Here is a 6,000-nt window from a genome sequence, read left to right as displayed (position 1 = left end):
CATCATATAAAAGGAAAGGTTAATTTTGTTGTCTAGTTCCAGAAGGGGAGTCTATAACGGTGGGGTACAGAGGGCTCAGGGAAAAGGCACAGCAGGAGGTGATCAGATCTGGAAGCTGAGGGTTCATTTCTTCAACCAGGAACACAAAGCAGAAAGAATGAGCTGGAATTGAGGGAAAGCTATGAACGCTCAAAGTCTGCCCTCATTGACATTAGGCTATACATCCCTAGACAGTGATACCACGTGTTCAAGTCCAGATCCTGTGGGATGCATTTCTCATTCAAGCTATCACAGGGCATATGCCTAGAAGCAGTATCATGAATGCATTTACGAAGATGTCACAATGAAACCCATTAATTTGTTCAAGTGGTATATGCTAATACAAGGATATAATGTTTTATTCTGTTAATGTACAGCTATAAAAAATTGAAGCTAATTTCCAGTGGGAAGAAGGTTCACCGGGTTTGCCTAGAAAGGTGAGGAAGAGGGTAGGAGGAAGTCATTACAAAAGAGACTCGGGAATTTTTTGAGAAGTAATCTTTATGTTTCTACTAGATTCTGATGATGAATGAACAGGTTTAAATGTCTGTTAAGGGACCAGTGGGCCAGCTCAGCAGATAAGGGCTTTCAGCCCAGCCTGACAACCTTAGTGTAATCCCTGGGACACATAAGGTGGAAGGAGAGAACTGATCACATAAGCTGTCCTCTGACATCTATCCATACATTGTAATATGAGTGTATATACATACATACACACAAATAAAATTTTAAATAAATAAACATAACTGCCTACTGAAATGTGCACTATTAATTACTTTTAATATATGCATTGAAGAACATGATAGGTGCACTTTAGTGTCAGTGAAGTTACTTTTTAAAAATGACTATTTACCAGAGGGAAATAGGGTCAAACACACACTGTAAATATTATGACAAATGCTCATATACATATACATATGCTTTGTATACAAGTAATAGGATGGAAAGGTGTTGCACAACTTCCTTTACAGACGTCACAATATTTGTCTGTTTCTTTTTTGGAGCCAAGTCTAAGCCCCTCCTTCTTCTGTCTTACATGTGTGTGCCCTTTCAACCACATACCTGTTCTGTACACACAACTTACTTTCTAGGTAACTGGTGCAGTTTCAGGCCTATATTTTTCTCCTTTCAGACTCCCTTTATGACTTACTTACCAATTCTGTCTACCTTGGCTAAGGTTCCAGTGAGCCTTTACTCCTTTCTTAGGCCTTCTCAAAATCCTGATTTATTTTCTTTAAACTCCAGTTTCTGTAGCATTTGGAAATCCTTAAACCATATTGGACCAAAAAGCAAAGATAGTTTCATCCAGTGTGTCTGTCAGTTAACCTGGTACAGAGCAGTTGTCACTAGTCCTCGGCTCAGTCCGTGTCTGAAACAAGTAATGACTACATCATCCTTCTTAATATCTTTTTCAAAAATCTTTAAAAAATTTAAAGACATATTTTATTTTATTCATTTTATGTGTATGAGGTTATTTTGTCTGCATCATGCAATGTATTCCACATTGGCATCTAGTGCCCATGGATCCTCTGAGACTGAAGTTACAGTTGTTAACTGATATGTGGGGAATGGGAATAGAACTCAGGTCTTCTGGAAGAGGAGCCAGTGTTCATCTCCCAGCCATTTCTCCAGCCACCTATTTAACATCTTAATAACAAAGGGACCATCCCTAAAAAAAATAGAGATGTTGAGCCCTTCAAACAGATCTTGGGAATTTTCTAGCAAACTGGTCAAGTAGATATTACTACTCACCTTCAATAAGGAATGAAATTAAGGCTCAGGGGGAAAATGGGCTAACTTCCTTGAGTCCAAGGGTCTGTTTCTGATTCCTGGTCCATCCTGCTAAGGCAGTAAGGGATCGCCACATGTGTCCTGATGGAGGGTTTCACTTTGCACACTTCCATCATCAAATGTATTACACAGTTTACATGCTGGAGTCAGGTTTCCTCCTCTCCACTGCTCGACCTTCGTCTCAGACATTTTAGATTTGTTTTTGGACACAGGCACATACACAGACATCAGCAACGTGTCTCCATCCTAGCACCGCCATCAACACATGTGCAGCTAGTCCTTTAAAAGGGATCATTGTTTGCAACACTTTTATGTCTCAGGCCATCTTTCTTTGCTGGTAAAATAAGGCACACTTTGAGTGAAACAAGTAAAAGCCTTCAACAGAAACTTAGGACATAGGAGCAAAATGTCTATATACTCCCCTAATAAGTTAGTTAAAGATGAGTCTGGGTTCCCTCTGAGGCAACGTGTTGGGTGGTAAGATGAAAGGGTGGTATTAGCTGAGTGATGGCCACTTGGGGATTTTCATGGGTTTACAAGAACAAATCGAGATTCTGGTAAGTTCAGATGACTTTAAATTATCTGTATCTTAAACCCTTAAGTGAGACATGACTTAGCCCATTTTCTCAGAGACAAGTAAAGTACTTTGTTTCTTTCTTTACCCTTGTGTTGTTTATAAATTTATGTTCAGCAAATACTAATGATATCAGCCCCCAAATACATCAAGGATCTGCCCCCTACCCCTTTAGCACCAAGGTAATAACCTACAACCAATAACTTTCTTCCTCCACCAATAATAACTATCATTGTGTATATTTGGAGCAGACAGGGTCTATCTTGCAATTCTTTGCTTTGGTTTAAAAATGGCATTGTTTATAATCCCCCGTCCCATGCATTACACCTGGAAACCACATTCTTTCAACTGTAAACGCAGTGGTCTGGGTTACCTGTTTAACCTCCACAAGCTTTCTATCAAGGGAAGGATTAACTCTAAGCCTCCGAACCTGTCCCCCAGGATCTATCTGATCCTGAACCTCATCTTCCTATCAGATGCTAGCCATGCCATGTGAGCATTGTACCATGATTTATAGAGCAGACATGGAGGCATGAATCTGGGCAATGGAAACAGCAGTGTCCTGCCAATTTCTTCATCCCCTCTTGTGTGCACTGAACACTCCCTTATTACCTTTTCAGCAATGGAGGCTCCAGAACTGGTTCTGAAGTTTGTGCAGATCTGAACATGCCAGCATTTGGCACAGAGAGGATCTCTAGCTCTTTACTTTGTGTTCATTTTCTGGGGTACAAATGCCTTGTACCACATGAGCATACTCTATTCCTAGGTCAGTTTACACCTTGATTTCTATTTTGCATGTAAATTCTGCTACGGAGCTCCATAATATGATTGCTTGTCTATAGCCCTTGGTAAGGCATCTGGCACAAAATTTCTGAACACTTGCTTAGTGAGAAGTCCTTGGAGCTGACCTTTCTGCAACTCCTAAGTAAAAAGGTCTCATAAACTTCCAAGTACAGAGAAACTCTCAGACAGACATCCTCATGATGCCATCCTCTTCTGTAAACCACCCAGAGTGTTTTCATAATAGTTTATCTTAACATTATTACATACACTTAGCACTATATCTAAGGAAAATCATTTCCACTCCTAAAAGGTATTGTTATAATTAGCAGGAGAGATGCTATTCTTGGTATTAACATATAATTAAGTCTCACAACAAATGTGAGAAACATTTTATTAAAGTACTCTCTGCTTCATTTCCTATGGATGAAACAACTGTAATTATATATGTGCTATCTATAATGTGTATATGTGAATATTTGTACTTCAAAGTTACTTTTAAATTTTAGCATTATTAAAAAGCATTAACTTTAAATTCAAAGCTAAAACATTGGTTCACACATAGTTTATACATTTATTTGGATATGAAAAATGTAAAAATAAATTTGAGTTAAACTTGCATTGCTTAATTTCAAAATGTATACACTAATAATTACTAGAATTACCAGATTTCTATATTGGGTTAAAGTTTAAAACTCATAAACTTGAAAATAGTAACAATAAATCACACAGCCAGACAATTTTCCAAAAGCCTTCCAGAAATTTGAGACTGTCTAAAAAGTTCTGAAACAAATGCCTGAAACCTCAAACACTGGGATAATTCAGTTCGGTTTTATCTAAATTTCATTGAATCCCAGACTGAAACCTGACACAATGTTCAGAGTGTGTATCATAGTTTGCCCAGGAACCACTTCATATTTGCATGACAGTTTCATTAACATCACAAAGTTCCTAAAGATAGTGTCCCCTTAGGTAATTTATTCCAATATATTCACAAGCTTGATCTCAGCTGCCACTCAAAAGGACCAAGAAGATTTCCAAAATTAAAAATTAGAACCCAATTAATCTTCAGCCTAACGTCAACATGTTTCACATTTCCTTCTGTGAGCCAAGAAATTTTGGAAGGTGACATCATGTCTGAGAAAATGTCACACCCGGCAGGAAAGATTCTTTGACTAATTAGAGTCTCCCCTTTGAGGGGATGCTGGGGAGAAAGTGTTGAGAGCATACAACTGTCCGGGAAGAACACAGCAGCTCCTTTTTAATCCATAGGACACTGCGACTGAGATGTACTGCTCAAGGACTCGCAAGGTCACCACGTCTCTCTGCTTGAGGGTCAGGTGCCACACGGACCACAGGAAAAAATGGAAAAGGCTACTTTCTCAGGAAATGTCACCTCTAAGAACAAGCAGGAGACAGAGAGAGAGAGAGAGAGAGAGAGAGAGAGAGAGAGAGAGAGAGAGAGAGAGATGAATTACTACAGGTGTTATAAACAATGGAATTTAAATACATGGCTACGTTCATCATAGGAAGAGACTAGAGTCCAAAGTTCATCCCATTTAAGTCTGAGCACAAATTAGCATTTCCTTTTAGCTCGGTGTCCCTGAGAGAAAGTTGAATAGACAATCATTGCTTCGATGAAGTTTTTAAAATGCAGGCTTCTTAAATCCCAATAAAATTTCATAGCACATTGTGTTTCATTTAAAAATTCATCAGTTTTTAGCTAAAAAAAATTATAAGTTAATCAGAATGATATTAAACAACATAAATATTTGGTTAAAGACCTTGCCTAGTGGTGATTTCATTGCTAAAATAAACATGAAATAAAGATGAGGGATAATGCTGGAATCTTTTCTTCCCCTACTACTAATTCTCTATTACAAGGATTTTGCCAAAAAAATGAGGTGTTCCAAACACTCAATCCATTTCATTCTTTTAAGGAAATAAATACACTTTAAAAATAACATGTGTTCCTATTTCAAAAAACTTAAATAATTCATGAAATGCATGTGCAGGGCTCATTCCCCCAGCCCTTGTTCCTCTTCTGACACATTGCTGTGAGACATTCTGGATTTAAGTCTGTGGTACACCATTTTCCTCCATTTCGCACAGCACACATGACACCTCAAAAGCAGAGCAGAGCTCGGCTTTCCAGGAGACACTCTTTGGCCGACATTTCTGTTACTCCGCTGTCCAGTCCACTTTAATTCGGATCCCACAGTCCTCATCTTCTCTGTTTTCTCTTCACTGCACACCATGTCCCTGGTAGAGCCCACAGCCAATGCTAGTTTGGTTCCAGTTATGAGAGGATTTCTATACATAGTTTCATTAACTTGTGCCTTTACACACTGTTCTCTGTCAGTGTGGCCTACTTCTCATGGTTCATCTTCAAAGAGTGAAGCTCATGTCCATTTCTTTAGTCATAGTAGTCACGGGCAAACCAGTGCTAAGAAACCTGACCCACCCCGATATCCATTGAGTCCTTATGCAGTGGGGTTTAGCGGGTTCTTTCCGATGGCCTCCCTTCATGTTAGCCAAGCATATCCTCTCCGGCTGTTTTCTGCAATCCCTGCAGGACTCAACCTTCTCTCAGGAACACTGTGCTAAGAGCAAATGCTGATTTGTGCTCAGACTTCGGGGACTGGGACGAACCTCGGACTCTATAGTCTTCCCGTGGTGATATCCATTGGTATGTTTAATTTCCACCATTAGAGCACCTGCAGTCATTTGGGTATTTAGTGTATCTTTGTCATGGTCCACTGCCTTATTTCTACAAATCGTTCAGGTCTCACTCAAGTGCCCCCCTTTCCGTTAAC

At 39.3% G+C, this 6,000-nt stretch overlaps 1 long non-coding RNA gene across 5 annotated transcripts in view; it reads right to left on the bottom strand.

The window, feature by feature from the left end:
* Window positions 1-1,451: 1,451 nt before the first annotated feature.
* LOC148000660 (uncharacterized) overlaps window positions 1,452-6,000 on the bottom strand; it is a 445,138-nt gene continuing 440,589 nt past the window's right edge. For 2 of the 5 annotated variants that reach the window (XR_015640128.1, XR_015640130.1), the window contains exon 4: window positions 1,452-4,582. This is a non-coding gene — a long non-coding RNA (uncharacterized LOC148000660). The remainder of the gene's footprint in view (window positions 4,583-6,000) is intronic. The other 3 variants (XR_015640126.1, XR_015640127.1, XR_015640131.1) reach the window with 2 other exon arrangements.

The sequence above is a fragment of the Rattus norvegicus genome, chromosome 16 (assembly GCF_021556685.1).
Source record: "Rattus norvegicus strain SHRSP/BbbUtx chromosome 16, alternate assembly SHRSP_T2T, whole genome shotgun sequence".
Classification (NCBI taxonomy): Eukaryota; Metazoa; Chordata; class Mammalia; order Rodentia; family Muridae; genus Rattus; species Rattus norvegicus.
This window is presented reverse-complemented; position numbering and strand designations above follow the sequence as displayed.